Source organism: Apodemus sylvaticus, chromosome 21, assembly GCF_947179515.1.
Source record: "Apodemus sylvaticus chromosome 21, mApoSyl1.1, whole genome shotgun sequence".
Taxonomy (NCBI): domain Eukaryota; kingdom Metazoa; phylum Chordata; class Mammalia; order Rodentia; family Muridae; genus Apodemus; species Apodemus sylvaticus.
In genome coordinates, this window is record NC_067492.1 from 33960971 (window position 1) to 33978221 (window position 17251).

Below are 17251 nucleotides of genomic sequence, written 5' to 3' on the forward strand. Positions count from 1 at the left end.
CATTTAATTGGGACTGGATTACAGGTTCAATGGTTTGGTCCATTATTGTCTTGGCCAGAGGTAAACTGGTAGTACATGGGCAGACTTGGTCCAACAAGGCTAAACTGGCTCATAGTATAACTGCCTATGGGCCTATGAGGACCGTTTTCATTAAAATCACCACAGGCTCAAACTCTCTTTTCTAACTTGAAAGCTCCTGAAGTTGAAGGCTGTCTCCTTTACATTAAGTCTGCATATGGAACAGAACCGAAACACTCAGAAGCCCTGACATCTAGTTTTGTCTCTCTGTTCCACATTGGGTTCCCAGCGGGTTTAATCTTTAGGAAGCAAACTGAGGGGATGGTGTGGATCCTTCACCCTCTCCTCTCTGGTATCATCCATGATGCCATTCCTCCCAACAAATGCTGGGCTTAAGTGTCAGCATTGTAAAGGGAAAATAAGCAGTATGTTCTTACCCCACACCTGAAGATGGCCGCTAGTACGTTCTTTCATAGCTGTCCATTCTACTTGCCTGTTGGATTTTCATACCAAATTTCATATGTGGTTTGCTTATTTGCCCCTTGATAAACCTACCAAATGCACCTCAAGTTTAAAGATTTCCCCTTTCATTAAGAAGAGGACAAGGAGGAGGAGGAAGAGGAGGAGGAGGAGAAGAAAGAAAGAAAGAAAGAAAGAAAGAAAGAAAGAAAGAAAGAAAGAAAGAAAGAAAGAAAGAAAGAAAGGAAAGAAAGACTTGGACACAGAGATCCTTTTGTCCATAAAACTGAACACACAGCCTCTTGTTACTAAATCTAGACAATTGAACAAACATGTTTAAAGTAGCACTGAAAAAAATAGGGCTGTTTCTTTTTTTTTATTAGATATATTCTTTATTTACATTTCAAATGTTGACCAATAGGGTTGTTTCTGTCTCCTTTCTCATTAGTAAATTTGATGTTCTCTGGCCTACAAAATATGCATTTAATGATAATCTTTGCACAGCACTTTTAGGGAAAATATAAGACACACCATCTTGTTTCTAATGAAAGAACCCTAATCCACACTCTTAATGATTCCATATAACTCCAATACCCATCAGTATGTGTCTTTTTTCCCAAAATGCAGGTTGATTTTGGAAAGGAAAATAGTTATACAAAATAATTTAATGTCTCATTATGTAGCATTTCTGTTAATTTCTGGTTCTTTTTCTAGATTGCTTCGGTAACCACTCAGACTATCTGGTGTTATTGTGTGCTAGCGAGATAAAGTTCCCCACCTCGTCTCCTCACTGTGGCAGAATACCTGACAAGAATCCATTTTAAGGAAGAAGGGTTTATTTCACCTTTCACCTTAGTTAAGGGAATACAGTCCATCACTGCAAAGAGGTCAGGGCAGCAGGTGTTCAACGCAGCTGGTCAGATTGCGTGCCCAGTCAGGAAGCAAAGAGTGATAAGCATTAATGCTCAGTTCACCTCCTTTTTATTACATCTGAGACCCTGGCCCCTGGAATGGCACCCCACACAGTTAAGGTAGGGCTTTCTCACCTCAATTAACTTACTCTAGATAACCCCTTGCGAGTACACCCAGAGGCATGTCATTCAGTGATTCTAGATCCTATCAACTTGACAAGACATATTAGCCATCATCCTACCCTACCCGGTAAAGATTTCCACATCTCGATCTCTGGTAACTGTGAATGAATGTCAAAAGAACCGGCCAGTGTGATTAAGTTGAGGGCCTTGAGATGAGAAGATTAATTTGGATTAACTGGGTGGGCTCAGTGTAACTGCAGGGCTTTTACAAAGGGAAGAAATGGTGTCAGGGTTTGAGAATGTCCTCTGATAGTGGAGGCAGGAGCTGGAGTGAACAGGAGCCCAACTCCCTCAGCATATTGTCAATGTCAGGAAGCTGCAGAGGCTGAGGAAGGAGTTCTCCCCCACGAACTTCCAGCGGAAACATTTTGGACTTCCACCCTCCAGATCTATACAATAATAACTGTCCCGATTCAGCCAGTAAGTTATAGAAATTTGTCACAACAATCGGAAACTAATATAAACAGATAATTCTTTCCACTTACCTAACATTTTGGCATCACTTTCACACACATTATACAATTTTGTTTCTATGAGCTGGACAAAATGTTGACGCTTCTCATTTGGCAAGTGAGGAAACTGAGTGGAAGAAAGTCGAATAGATGCATGATTTAGATCAGAACATGATTTAGAGCTGTTTGGCAGATCTGCATCCTTATCCAACACACTGCACTAGAGCATACTGTCCACAACAATGGGTTCCATCTTTGTCATTTCCCATACTATTATTTCCTTGTATTGCAGTCTCTGTGCTAGTGATAAAAGGCTCTTGCTCCCACTTTTCTGGGACCTTCGTTCTACATACCTGCCATGATTTATAGGCTGGTGGGAGATGCTTTCCAAACCCTTAGGGACTAAGAGGATGCAGCTTCCAAAACTCCACATATTGAAGTTCTACCCCCCAATATTAGTATTAGAATATGGGGACTAGTGCTGTTATAAAAAGAAGAGTGGGGTCTGGCATAGTGACTCAGTTCTGCTGCTCTTCCAGAGGACTCATGCTCAACTCCCATCACCCATGTGGTAGCTCATAATCATCCATAACTCCAGTTCCCAGAGGCTCTGATGCATTTTTTATGACATCCATGGACACTGAGGACGCACATGGTACACACACATACATGCAGGCAAGACATCTATACACATAAAAATAAACCTTAACACATAAAATAAAAACTAAGCAAAGCTTAAAATGTGTTTTAAGGAGGAGCAGACATCACTGCATCCTTTCTCCATCATGTAAAATGGCAGTCACCTGAGAGCCAGGACAACAGCCTTCATGAGCCAAGCAACACTTAGAAACAAGGAACAGGAAGATCATGAATTCAAGGCCAGTCTGGGCTACCTAGCAAGCCCATCTCAAACAACATACAAAAAAACCAACCGTCCTGACATCCCGCCCTCCAGAACAATGAGAAACAAGTACCTGTAACTTACGCCACTCAGTGTGTGGGGTTTTCTTATTTTTTTTTTCTTTTTTTTATTTTTATTCAATATATTTTTTTATTTACATTTCAAATGATTTCCAGTTTTTCTTATAACAGCACAAGATAGCTAGGAAAACTCCCTCTGTAGAATAAAATCCTCATGCTGATGGTATGCATAAGCACACACTTGGTTGATCACGGCACTTGCTTCTTCTAGTTACTTGTTTTAGGGCCTTTGCGGTTCTCCTTCTCACATCTTTCACTAGCAAAGAAGACATTTATTGGAGTGTTGTGAGTGATTAAATTTCACTGCCCTAAATCCTAAACAGCATCATATCTAATCCTGTAATATTTTCAGGGTTCACGTGAAGCTTTCAAACTAAAAAACCCAATCCACAAGATATTATACCAGATATTTAATGCCCACATTAACAGTAAGCAAAAAGATCATGTGTTGGATTTGGGGAAGTGTGATGGTTTTAAATTGGGTTTTTCGAATGAAGGTTTCCAGCTCCACTCTTAGTTCAAAGTAGATATTAGCTTCTGTAGAAATTAGCCCTGGTTCTTCTTCCAAGTCCCATGCTCCCAGAAATAAGACTCAGACTCAAAATATATTTACAAATACCTTGTCCATATAGCTAAGCTCTTTGACTAGAGCATAATTTAAGGTAACCCATTTATTTTCATCTATATTATACCACATGGGTGGTCACCTGTGCTCAGGTACCATTCGCCATCTCCTCACATTTTCCCTGGGAGGATCTCCCACTCCTGGCTCTATCCCAGAATCCTTTCTGCCTCCCGGATGTCCCACCTTCTATTTCCTGCCTAAGCCATAGACCATAGGTTTTTTTTAATTGACAGGTGACACACATCCATACAATACACAAGCTAATCTCTCTACAAGCTTCTCCTTGGAAAGCATGCCTTCAACCCCACAACACTGTATTTCTCATTATTTTTCATATACAAATTGGTGATTGCGCAGAGAGAAAAAAGTTCATGTTTTTCTTCTCAGTCCATACTGTCAGTCGGTGCTTTGCTTTTATGTGGTCAAAACCCTTCTGCCACCGCAGGCCTCTTTTGGCTGGACACCCCACCACCAAGAGATGGAGGGTGAGCTGTGCCACTTAATCACTACATGCTAAGCAAAGCAATTGACTGACACCACACAACTAATTCTGGGGCATCACTTGAAGTGACACTTTCCAGACAGAACAAACAAGATCAGCTGCTTTCTGTACACCGTTTCCTCTAATCCTCAGAACCACCTGGTGAGACGGGTGCTTCCGGAGTGCTGGATTGATGATTGATCAAGCGATCAATTGATTGATTTTACTACTTTTGCTGCTATAAGGCGAACTGCTTCTGGAGAATGGCAGATTTGTATTTGACTGAATACATGTCTACCCACCTCCATTAGATTCTTCAAAGCTTTTGCTGTTACAGGCTTCAGCCTTTAGGGTTCAGAGTTGGAGAAATAGCAAGTTTGCCTTTGCAGTTAGATTTTTACATCAAAATGGATTTTATTTTTGACATCAGTGGACAAACCCATTTGTCTAGGCCTCCATTTCAGACTAGAAATCCATCATAGTTTGTCTGCCAGCTGTTGGTTCACCCTGGTCATGGTCTCCTTCCTATCCTCCACAAAGTTCCGATTCCATTTGTAGTCATCAGCTACCTGAAGAGTTTGCATTTTTAATGACTTCCTAATGTACTCGCTCCTGCAAACAAGGAAATTACAACCATGGAACAGTGCATTTCAGACATTAATCATAATTGCTTAATAATATCAAACAAGGAGATGTTACTGCAAACTTCTTTCTTCACTTCAGAACAGGAATCACTGTCACAGCTGCACGTATTCCAACTGAAGCGACGTATTTCCAAATGCCTACATTAAGCAGTTTAGTCACAAAGAAATATTTTGTCAGCTAATTTAACTTAATTGCGTGGCATAATCATTTCACCTATTTCTCTAAAAACAGATATTTTAATAAGAGAGCTGCAAGGAGGTTATAAAAATCTTACTTTATTTCCCAATTGCCAGGAAAGGTCTCTGCTGAAAGTTTCCAGACAATTACAGATTCTGGGGGTTTCCATAGTTCTTCAGTGTATTTGTTATATACCATTAGTCACGAGGTGAAGCCCTTCACTAATAGCAATACCCTTCAACAATAGCCCCAGAGAATTTAACACTGATTGATGGCAGGTCACCTGGAATTGGTTGGCAGAATTTCCAATTTTCTGTTGGGAAATTGCTTATTTCTCCAACTCTATTCCCATTTTTACAAGTGGACAGCAAGCTGAGATTATACATTATTATGTGTCTAAATATAAAATTGTGATGGATAGTGTCACACATTTAAAGAGAGTTAAGCATTTAATTTAAGATTTTTTAAAAAAAGTTTAAAATGTATTTTTAATCTTTCTCGGGAATTCATGGCTGATCCATATTGAGGGAAATATTGAAAGATTGCCTAAGGAATGTCATTTAAATACAGTATTATTTTCATAAAGATTTATTTTAGAGTTTCAAGGCAGCCACACCAGACCTTATTGTGAGTATATCTGGGGATCTCGGGCTTAGGGAGGGAGAGGGGATAAATACACTGGGACGGGATAAAGAGACTGTTTTCATAAGCATGAGGACTAATGCTAAATTTGGCAGACAGAAGAGGACAGAAGGCAGACAGACTCAAAAGCCACATTAAAATCAGAAGACAAAGATCTCCATTTACACGGCATAACTATGTGTTTGAAAATGCATAGTGGGTTAAATTTTAGGTGGTTTGAGATGCTAAAATGTTTTCTATTATAATAATCCTGCAGATATTTCTGCACATATAATCTGTACCTACTTCTTAATTTTAGCATTAAATGAGCAGCTGTCTAGAGGCTGACGGTGTGCAACAGGTGGCAAATAATGCGGTAATGTTGAAGTCCAGTCACTGGTGGAGGTGGGGACAGGGGCGGGGGGGGGAGGGGACAGGCTGAGAAAACCTAGCAAAATCCTCAAGTCTCAGCCCAGCATCTAGTCTGCCTAAGGATTTTTAGGAGTACTCATATTTTATTTTTTTCACACAAAACTGTAGTATATGGTTTCAAATCTATAATATTTATTTAAAAAACTGAGTAATAAACTAAGTCACTCTACTCACAAATACTTTTCATTAATATATTTTTCTTTTGCATGTGTATATGAGTAAGTTGGGAGAAATGTTGAACAATGAAAAGCCTGCCTGCTTTGTAAACTACACTTCCGGTTCGATGAATATACAACCGGAAGTACACGTAAACTACATTTCCGGTTCGATTAATATGTTGCCATGCTGGAAAAGTACATGTGACCATTCCTAAGTGCCATTTTAGAGGTTGGATATAATTTCTTTACAGTCTGCCTAACATGTGTGACCGAAGCCTACTGAGGGACATTTAGCTTGCTTAGTTTTTGTTGTCCATTCAATAAACATTTATGACATATTTGCTCATTATACAGTATCTACCTTCATCCAAGTTGGAAACGCAAGACCTTCTCTCTTATAGAGCTTCTGTTTCAGAGACTGAGCAACAAAAGACAGACAAGAAAAATGGCGCATGCAAAACAGTTCAGCAATCTGTGGTAAGGCGCTATGGCTGAACCTCAAGAATCAATCGTGAAGAGAAGGCAGAGAGTGAAGGGCCTGCTGGATGGATGACCCTGGAGTGGATTATGATATGGGTCATATGGTCATCTGACCAACAAATCTTCCAAGATGAATAATAGTAAAGACAAAAGGAGCCTGCTTGGTAGGTTAGTAAAAGGAGAGGGAGGGGGAGAGAGAATGAGAGAGTGAGACAGAGAGACAGACAGAGAGACAGAGACAGAGAGACAGAGAAAGAGAGTGAGACAGAGACAGAGAGACAGAGAAAGAGAGTGAGACAGAGACAGAGAGTAAGAGAGTGAGACAGAGACAAACAGAGTAAGAGTGAGACAGAGACAAAGAGACAGAGTACAGTGAGACAGAGACAAAGAGACAGAGTACAGTGAGACAGAGACAAAGAGACAGAGACAGAGTAGAGTGAGACAGAGACAGAGAGACAGAGACAGAGTCAGAGAGTGAGACAGAGACACACACAGAGAAAGAGCTGAGCTCTTGCTTATGTCTGTCTACCTTCAGAAATCATTCCCTCGAGTGTATTTGTGAGAAGTCAAAAATATGAATGTTTTCTCACTAGAATTCTCTCCATATTGTGAGAACAAAAGTGTTTATTGAGAGGGTTTTTTTTTCAAAGCCTCCATGTTATAGCTCATTACTCAGTAAAGCACGGAGATTCTCGGGAAATGAAGACACTTCCAAGAATCTGCTATGCAGATGTCTGCCGTTTCCGTGTACAGCCCGGCCTATCATTTGACATCACTCGACAGTTGTTGGTGATAAATGTCAGCACGGCATGATTTGCATGACAGTTATTTTGCACATGTTCCCTGCCAGACGACAAGCTCAGAGAGCGGGAGAGCCTACTTGCACCCTGCACACACAACAGCACTTCAGTTTCTGCAGAGTCTGTAACAGTGGCATTTTCTCACATTTTCTTTTTATCATGAAATTTACTCCTTAAACAAAGAAAACAGTAACCTGAATTGCTAGCCCAGCCTAGGATTCAGCAGATGCTCATTGTGAACTCTTGATGGTTGAATGAATGAATGAATGAATGAATGAATGAAAATTATCTTCAATAGAATCTAGATGAGGACTAACTGATATGGATAATAGTGATTGATTCATCTTAAAGATTCTCAAAGTTATCAAAAAGCAACCAACAATCTTCAGCCATAGAATTTCCACTTTGACACTGCTGGTTGTTCCTTGGTCTAAAACTGTGTACTTTTTATTGTTGTTTATTTTTGAGATTGTATTTTAATTACATCATTTCTCTCTTCCCTTCCCTTCCTCTAAACCCTTCCATATAACCTTCTCCACTCTCTTCAAATTCATGACTTCTCTTCATTAACTGCTATTGCATGCACATACATACACATTTATATTTTAAGTGTTGAGTCCACACAGTGTCACTTCTATGTATGTTTTCAGGGATGACTGGAACTAGACGATCCATTGAGTTGCTCTTCCCTGAGGAGGACCACCTCCCCTCCCCACCCCCAGCTTTCCTCAGTTGCCTTTAGTCTCTGTGTTGGGCTGAGGCTTTATGGGCTTTTCCTCACACGCATGCGTGTTCATTGGTGTTCTCCTTGTTCTTGTTTTAAAAATTCATTTATTATTTTATGTGCACGAGTAGTTTCCTTGTATGGATGAAAGTGTGGCTACCGTGTGGGTGTCTGGTGCCCATGGAGGGCAGAAGAGGACATCAGAATCCTTGGAACTAGAGTTATAAACATGTGAGCTGCCATGAGGGTGCTGGGACTCAACCCAGGTCCTCTGAAAGAGCAATATGTGCCTATAGCCACTAAGCTATCAATCCAGGTCCTTCTCCTTGTCTTTACATATTTGGGGAGTCGTGTTGCTGAGACTTTATGGGTATAATTCCTGGTGTTGCTAGGAGACTGCAGTAAAATGCCTGATCCTCTGACTCTTGCACTTATTCCATCCCCTTTTCTCCAATGTTTCTGAACCTTAGGTGCAGGACAGCTTTGCACATATATCTATCAGGACTGGGCTCCACAACTCTGCATATTGGCTTGTAGTAGTTTGTTGCAAAGCAAAGTTTCCTTGACAAGGGATGAAGACTACACTTAGCTGGCGATGTAAGAAGAAACATTTATAGATTGTCGTTAAAGATTATGTTTTCCCTATCTAAAAAAAAAAAATCATTTTAATCCTATGAAAGATGGCATAGCTCTAGGGATGCCCTGTGGAACAGGAAACCTGAACCACCAGCAATCGCTAACCGCTTGTGTATGGATTTACTCCTTGCCGTGGATTAGGAGGCATGCGTGGGGAATGAATAAGGGTCAAGAGCAGAAGAGAGAGACTCACAGAACCATAGTGTCCAGAGTGGGGGGCCCTCTAATTTTTGTGAAGATGCAGTTTGGCTTTGTTTTTATCCCCAGTGACAATAGGAAATAGAAGAGGGAATGCTGAGTTTCTCTATACGCAACAAATTGAACAAAAGTAGACCCTCTAATGCAGCTGCTCTCAATCTTCCTGATGCTGGGAATCCTCGATACAGTTCCTCACACTGTGGTGACCAAACCATAAAATTATTTTTGTTGCTACTTCATTGTAGCTGCCCGCAGCCACATGTAAACCGGGTTACCTGTTGAGAGAATTTTGGGGTCATAGGGAAGAGAAGCGAAAAGAACGTGCGGCCAAGTCAATGTTCACTGATCAAAGCCGTAAACTTTAATGGCGCCGGACCTTTTAACAGTTCGGGCAAACCCTTCCCCCCAGACTCCAGGCTGAGTTCCGGTGGAAGTTGTCTAGCTTCTCTTGGAGGTCTTCGTCTTGACTGCTCCGGCAGCTGGGTGAGTCACCTGTTTAATTCAGGAATCCCTATACCTGGAGGAACAATGAACTTAACCTTTACTACGTGCGCTCCACGCTAGGTGGAGCAGGATCCTGGCTAACTGGGAGAAGTTAACCTTGACCAAAGTCAAACTCTGACCAAGTGCAAGACTGCCACAATATGGCTCTGTACACTTCATAACTGTAATTTTGCTGCTGTTATGAATCATAATGTGAATATTTGGGGAGATAGATGTTTGCCAAAGGGGTTGCAACCCACAGGTTGAGAAACTCTTCAACTCTTCTCTAATGTTTCTTCCACCACCTGTGGCTGTTTTCTGACTCTTCTGAAACTCTTGGCCTCATTTGCTGATTCATTAAAAAACAAGGTAAGCCCATCTTTCCTGTCTCAGGATCTTGGTATTGAGCTACATTCTATGTTCACACTCTGAAAGTCTAGTTCACGAGCTAGACTTGCCTCTTGACTCAGTGAAGCAGGTGCTGAGCTTGCTCAAACACCACCTATAGCTTCTCGGGTACCAGGAATTGCTTCCTGCATCTCTTTAGATTCTAAAGGCATCTAAAGGTGATGCCTTTAGCACATGGTACCACTTTACCACCTAGTAATAGCGCCCCAGAAGTAACCCTCAACTATGAAGGCATGGTACTACTGTGACAAAATCCCTAGTACCCTCATTCTTCAGTGAGAAGACCCTGAGGCCTGTTCTACTGTGTCCAGAGGATCTCCACTGGTTCTTGGACTTTGAATGCTCAAAGCACATTCTCATTAAGTAGAAGATCTATATTTGGTTGGCTTTTTTTCTCTGTTTCATGTGCTTTCTCCCTTACATAGAATAGAAAGCCTGGTATCAGTTCCCAAATTAAACACTGTCTTAGGGTTTCTATTCCTGCACAAACATCATGACCAAGAAGCAAGTTGGGGAGGAAAGGGTTTATTGAGCTAACACTTACACATGGCTGTTCATCACTAAAGGAAGTCAGGACTGGAGCTCAAGCAGGTCAGGAAGCAGGAGCTGATGCAGAAGCTGTAGAGAGATGTTTCTTACTGGCTTGCTTCCTCCAACTTGCTCAGCCTGCTCTCTTATAGAACCCAAGAACACCAGCCCAGAGATGGTACCACCCAAAAGGGGCCCTATCCCCTAGTCACTAATTGAGAAAATGCCCCACAGATGGATCTCATGGAAGCACTTCCCCAACTCTTTTCTCTGTGATAGCTCCAGCCTGTGTCAGGTTGACACACAAAATCAGCCAATACAAACACACAAAGACTTGTCTCAGGATCTTCCTAGAGGATAATGCAAGTTATGATGTTAGGAACAGTGACAGTATCTATTATGTAGAGCTCTTGAAAGGGTTCAATCAGTGAAAACAAGCAAGAGTGCCCAAAATAAAGCATATGGCTGATAAAAGTTAGTCACGGGATTTATAAGTGTCATGTCTGGAGGCATTGACATGTCTCCTCCGACATGGTGTCCCCTGATTTTGATGATCTTGGTTCTTTCTGTAGTTCCACACCTCTCCCCTTGATATGCATCTCAATCATCATCCACCTGACAGCACACACCAAGATTTCTTACCAAGATCCTCACCTTCAACTGCCCTTCTCTGCAGTGAGCTAACCTGAGCTACCCTCGACAGCATCTCAGTCAGCAAAAATGAAACTAAGCAGACATTAATAAAATAAAAATTTTAAAGCTTGTATTGCTGCTAAAATGCTACCTGGAGGACTTGAGTTTTCCAGATTTGCCAATATTTATAAAGATACAAATTTCCAGGTGGGCATCTAAGAAGAATACAGGAGATGCATCTAAATAAACATGTGTGTTGCTAGTAAGGTCACTTTTTTTTTTCAAGTCAGTATCAGATCAGTATTGTGATTTTTTTTTTTTTTTTTGGTTTTTTCAAGACAGGGTTTCTCTGTGTAGCCCTGGCTGTCCTGGAACTCACTCTGTAGACCAGACTGGCCTCAAACTCACAAATCTGCCTGCCTCTGCCTCCCAAGTGCTGAGATTAAAGGCATGTGCCACCACCGCCTGGCTTGTGAATTTCTTGAATTAATTTTTTAACTAGGATTAATTATAGCACCATTCCAGAAACCTGATTTTTTTTGAAAGAGTGAAGTCAATACCCTTCACATGTTATGAGCAACAGTTTTGCTAAGTAAAACATTTTAGAATGTATTTGTACGTTCATTTCTTGATATTCATTTTCCCTTCTAAATTTAATAGATAAATCTGTGTTGGGTGGTATGAAAGTCATATAATATTAACCTGTCTTTAGCATGTAAAGATCTCTGAGCAACTAGGTGATTTCTATTTAAAATAAAACCTGGCATTTTGTAATTGAAGTTAAAAATATGAAAATATCTTCATGAGGCATTACTTTGATATGATTTGTGATCTTTTTAAGGATGGTATGATTTTCATTTCAGTTTTAGTACAGATAACATAAAATATATCATTTTTCAGTCTTTTGAGACAAGGTCTAAGTTTGTGTGTAACCTTAGCTGGCCTGATATTCATTGTGACATACTTCTCTTCAACCACAGCAAGCCTCCTAGCTCTGCCCCCACGCATGAGTTAAAACACCCAGATCATGCCAGCCTTTTGTAATTGTGCAGCTTAGTATTATTAAGTGCATTTATGTCATCAAATCTCCAGGACGTCCTCCATCTTACAAAACTCAGACTTCATTAAAGAGCTTCATTTGTTCTTCTGATGTCTGAATTTGGTCATTATATATTTCATTCCTTGCTAACCTCTTATCCAGTCTCATATTTCGTTTGCAATGAATATGAGCATATTAACATATCTGTGGAGTCCTACTTCCAATTCTTTTGCACGTATACATAGGATGGATTGCTCCATCACATGCTAATGTCATGTTTAAATGTTTGAGAAGCTTCCATTCTGTCTTTCCATAGCAGCTGACCCACATCCATGGTGTACAAGGCTTCTGATTTCACCACATGATTAATTCCATTTTTGAGACAATCTATTGGGCTCCCTTTTCTCTCAACTTCCTTACAAATGGTAGAGATTTTAGTTGTCCATTCTTGTTTACCTTCGAGAAATTAAAATGAAAATAATATTGACAGATTGAATATTTCCACTCCTGAAGAGTTATATAAAATATGAAAGAGGCCAGGCAGTGGTGGCACATGACTTTAATCCCAGCATTTGTGAGGCAGAGGAAGGTGGATTTCTGAGTTTGAGGCCAGCCTGATCTACAGAGTAAGTTCTGGGACAGCCAGGGCTATACAGGGCTATTCCAAAACCCTGTCTCGGAAAAAAAAGGAAAGAAAGAAAGAAAGAAAGAAAGAAAGAAAGAAAGAAAGAAAGAAAGAAAGAAAGAAAGAAAGAAAGAAAGAGAAAAGAAAAGAAAAGAAAAGAAAAGAAAAAGAAAGGGAGGGAGGGAGGAAGGAAGGAAGGAAGGAAGGAAGGAAGGAAGGAAGGAAGGAAGGAAGAAAAAAGTGAAAGAGCGATCTGTGCCCAGAGTTTATCCTGTGCCACAACTCTCCATACCCAAATACCACTGAGAGAGAGTTGATTTCCCAGGAGTGTGGACAAGCCTGTGAGTGCAGATAAGACCACCTCTTCTGCTAGGAGGGTCCCACCTGGAACCCTCAGGACACAGGAACTGAGGAGCAGCCTGGAACAGGAGCCTTCCAGTTCCCCGCTATTCCTGGAGCTGATCCTGGGTCATGGTGCCCAGAGCTGATCCTTTGCCCCAACACTCCATTCCCAAATACCTCCAGGAAAGAGCTGGCCTCCTAGGAGTACCAACAAGCCTGTAATGACAGGTAAGACCACCACTTCTGTTCAAATTTCTGGCCCAAGAGGGACCCTCCCAGAGCCATCAGGACATAGGAACCAAGGAAAAGCCTGGGATAGGATCTTTCTGATCTGTCTGCACCCCACAACTGACCCTGTACCACAACTCTCCATAACCAAATTCCTCCCAGAGAAAACTCGTCTCCCAGGATTATTGACACAAAGGCTTGCAGGAGGGACAAGCCACAGTCAGAGACAGCAAAACCAGCTAACACCATAGATAACCAGATAGCAACAGGCAGGGGCAAGAACATAAGCAACAGACACCAAGGCTACTTGGCATCATCAAAACCCAGTTCTCCCACCACAGTGATCCCTGGATACCCCAACACACCAGGAAAACAAGACTCTAATTTAAAATCACATCTCATGATGATGATGGAGGACTTTAAGAAGGACATGAATAACTCCCTTAACGAAATACAGGAGAGCACAGGTAAACAGCTAGAAGCCCTTACAGAGGTAACACAAAAATAAATACCTTAAAGAATTACAGGAAAACACAACCAAACAGGTGAAGGAACTGAATAAAACCATCCAGGATCTAAAAATGGAAATAGAAACAATGAAGAAATCACAAAAGGAGACAACCCTGGAGATAGAAAACCTAGGAAAGAAATTAGGAGTCCTGGATGCAAGCATCACCAACAAAATATGAGAGAAGATACAACAGAAAACATTAACAATGCAAAAAGAGGGAAGAATCTCAAGATGGACAACCGGGATGCTGCAGGAAGGGCCAATCGATGGTTCGGGATGGCACAACCCAAGTCTGGAAAGATGAATATGAACATCCTCCACCAGGAAGTGCTCATTGCTCAGAAAAAGCGGGAGATTGAGGCCAGAAGGGAACAAAAGGCCAGTCAGGGTCACGTAGCCAGTCCACAGCACCCTCATCCAAGGAAAATTGCCGATATACATAAATCCTGCATCTCCAACAAGTTTGCCGATGATGGCAGCTTCTTGTAGCAGTTTCTGAAGTTACAGAAGGCACAGACAAGCACAGATTCAGCCCCCAGGGCCCCTCCCAGCATGCCAACACCCAGCTCCTTGAAGAGACCCCTCCTGTTCAGCAAACGAACAAGTCTGGGGCTGGGTAGTCCAATGGTCCTTATGAAGAACTACTCGCATGCCAAACAGCTGCCTGTTGTACACCACCCAAAAGTCTTCCAGTCCCCTGAGGAGGAGGAGGAGAAGGAGGAGGAAGAGGAAGAGGAAAAGGAGGAGGAGGAGAAGGAGAAGGAGGAGGAAGAGGAAGAGGAGGAGAAGGAGGAGGAGGAGGAGGAGGAGGAGGAGGAGGAGGAGGACTATGAGCATTGACTAGAAATCAAAGTTTCACCCCCTGAGGGAGACTCAGAGAGTGATAGAGAAGCTGGCCCATTTTGTGGCAGAAGGAAGCCCGAGTTAGAGAAAGCAGCTATGGAGAACTGCAAGGATAACTGGGCCTTCATATTTGTGCATGATAAGAATATCAGGGAATTCCTGTAACCAAGATCAGGAAAGACACCCAAAACCCACAGGCAGTCACCCAGAAAGTTTCACCCCCCAGAGGAGACAAGAGGCTAAGAACCTTGCAGAAAAGTTGGCGAGGTTCAGAGCAGACGGTGGTCCTTAAGCGGATACCATTGCCCTCCAGAACAACCTTGAGAATAAGGCCTTCAGTTTTCTCTATGATCCCAACAGCCAAGTGTGCAGATACTACAGGAAAAAGCTGGAGGAGTTCCGGGAAGCAAAGGCGGGTTCCACAGGCTCCCTCCCTGCTCCTGCTCCCAACCCCAGTCTGCAAGGAAAGTCTGCCCCAGAAGACCTGTCAGGAGCTGTGCCCCCCATCACTGCCTGCCCTGCTCCAGTGGCCCCAGCGCCTGCTGTCAACCCCACTCCATCCATCCGCAGGAAGCCCGCCACCACAGTCACTGTGAAGAGGAAGCAGAAGAGCCGGTGGGGGCCTGAAGAGGACAAAGTGGCACTTCCACCTGAGGGACTGGCACAGAGGGACATAGATGCCTCACCTTCACCTCGGTCAGTTCAGGATCTCAAGGGGCTTGGCTATGACAAGGGGGAACCTGTGGACCTGGTAGGTATCACACAACTGTCAGATGCACAAAAGAAACAACTGAAAGAGCAGCAGGAGATGCAGCAGCATGTATGACATGGTTATGCAGCACATACCTGCCATGCAAGGCAAGCAGCTTCTGTGGGAGAAGGCGCTGCAGCAACCCCATCATGGCTATGACAGTGATGAGGAGGTAGACAGTGAACTGGGCACCTGGGAGCACCAGCTGTGTGACACATGGAGATGGACAAGACACTGGAGTGGGTAGAGCAACTAACACAGATGGGTCGGGGCAAGTACTTCATCTGTAACTTTCTGCCCCCTGTTGAGCTGGAGAAGTTCATGGAGACCTTCAAGGCACTAAAGGAGGGTCAAAAGCCACTCAGAGTAAGCTGAGGGTAGAAAACATGGCTACCAGATGCTCATGAAGATGGGCTGGAAGGAGACTGGGAGGCTGGCATTGAGAACCAGGGCATCAAGAACCCAGGGAACAACAGTGCCTCCACAATACTTGGAGCCGCTTTTGGCATCGGTGGTCCAGGTGAGCTCTCCAAAGAGGATGGTGCTGGCCTATCACTTCCAGCCCAACCCCCTGAACAACCCCAGACAGCGCTACTTCGGAATATTCTGGAAACACAAAGTCTATTTTCAGATCGGCCATCTTTGGACTGTGGAATGTTCTGGCATCCATCTCTGCCCTGTTGTCACAGCTGTTGTGCCATGTATTAAAGTCCCAATGCTCAAAAAAGAAAAAATGTGAAAAACAAAAAGTTCCTAACACCAAACATCCAGGAACTCCAGGACACAATAAGAAGACCAAACCTAAGGATTATAGGTATAGAAGAGAGTGAAGATTCCCAACTTAACGGGCCAGTAAATATCTCCAACAAAATTGTAGAAGAAAACTTCCTTAACATAAAGAAAGAGATGCCCATGAACATGCAAGAAGCCTACAGAACTCCAAATAGACTGGCCAGAAAAGAAATTTTTTCCATAACATAATAATCAAAATACCAAATGCACAAAACAAAGAATATTAAAAGAATATTAAAATAAGGGGAGCCCGGCGGTGGTAGCGCACGCCTGTAATCCCAGCACTTGGGAGGCAGAGGCAGGCGATTTCTGAGTTCGAGGCCAGCCTGGTCTACACAGAGAAACCCTGTCTTCCTGTCTCCCTGTCTCAAAAAACAAAAAACAAAAAAAAGGGGGGGGGGAGGTCAAATAGCATATAAAGGTGTACATATTGGAATTACACCAGACTTCTCACCAAAGACTATGAAAGCTAGAAGATCCTAGGCAGATGTCATACAGACCCTAAGAGACCACAAATGACAACCCAGACTACTATATCCAGCAAAACTCTCAGTTACCATAGATTGAGAAACAAAGATGTTCCATGACAAAACAAAATTTACACAATATCTTTCCACAAATCCAGCCCTTCAAAAAATAGTAGATGGAAAATGCCAACACAAGGAAGGAAACTACACCCTAGAAAAAGAAAGAAAGTAATCTTCTTTCAACAAACCCAAAAGAAGATAGCCATAGGGCTAGTGAGATGGCTCAGTGGTTAAGAGCACTGACTGCTCTTCCAGAGGTCCTGAGTTCAAATCCCAGCAACCACATGGTGGCTCACAACCATCCGTAATGAGATCCAATGCCTTCTTCTGGTGTGTCTGAACACAGCTACAGTGTACTTAGATATAATAATAAATCTTTAAAAAAAAAAAAGATAGCCACAGAAACAGAAAAATAACATCAAAAAGAACAGGAAGCAATAATCACTATTCCTTATTATCTCTTAATATCAATGGACACAATTCACCAATAAAAAGACATAGACTAACAGACTGGATACATAAACAGGACCCAGCATTTTGCTATTATCTAAAGGATAAGG

General features: G+C 42.3%; 1 pseudogene; it reads left to right on the plus strand.

Moving 5' to 3' along the window:
- The first annotated feature begins 13952 nt into the window (after nt 1-13952).
- LOC127672112 (SURP and G-patch domain-containing protein 1-like) lies at nt 13953-16111 on the plus strand (annotated as a pseudogene).
- The last annotated feature ends 1140 nt before the right edge of the window (nt 16112-17251 follow it).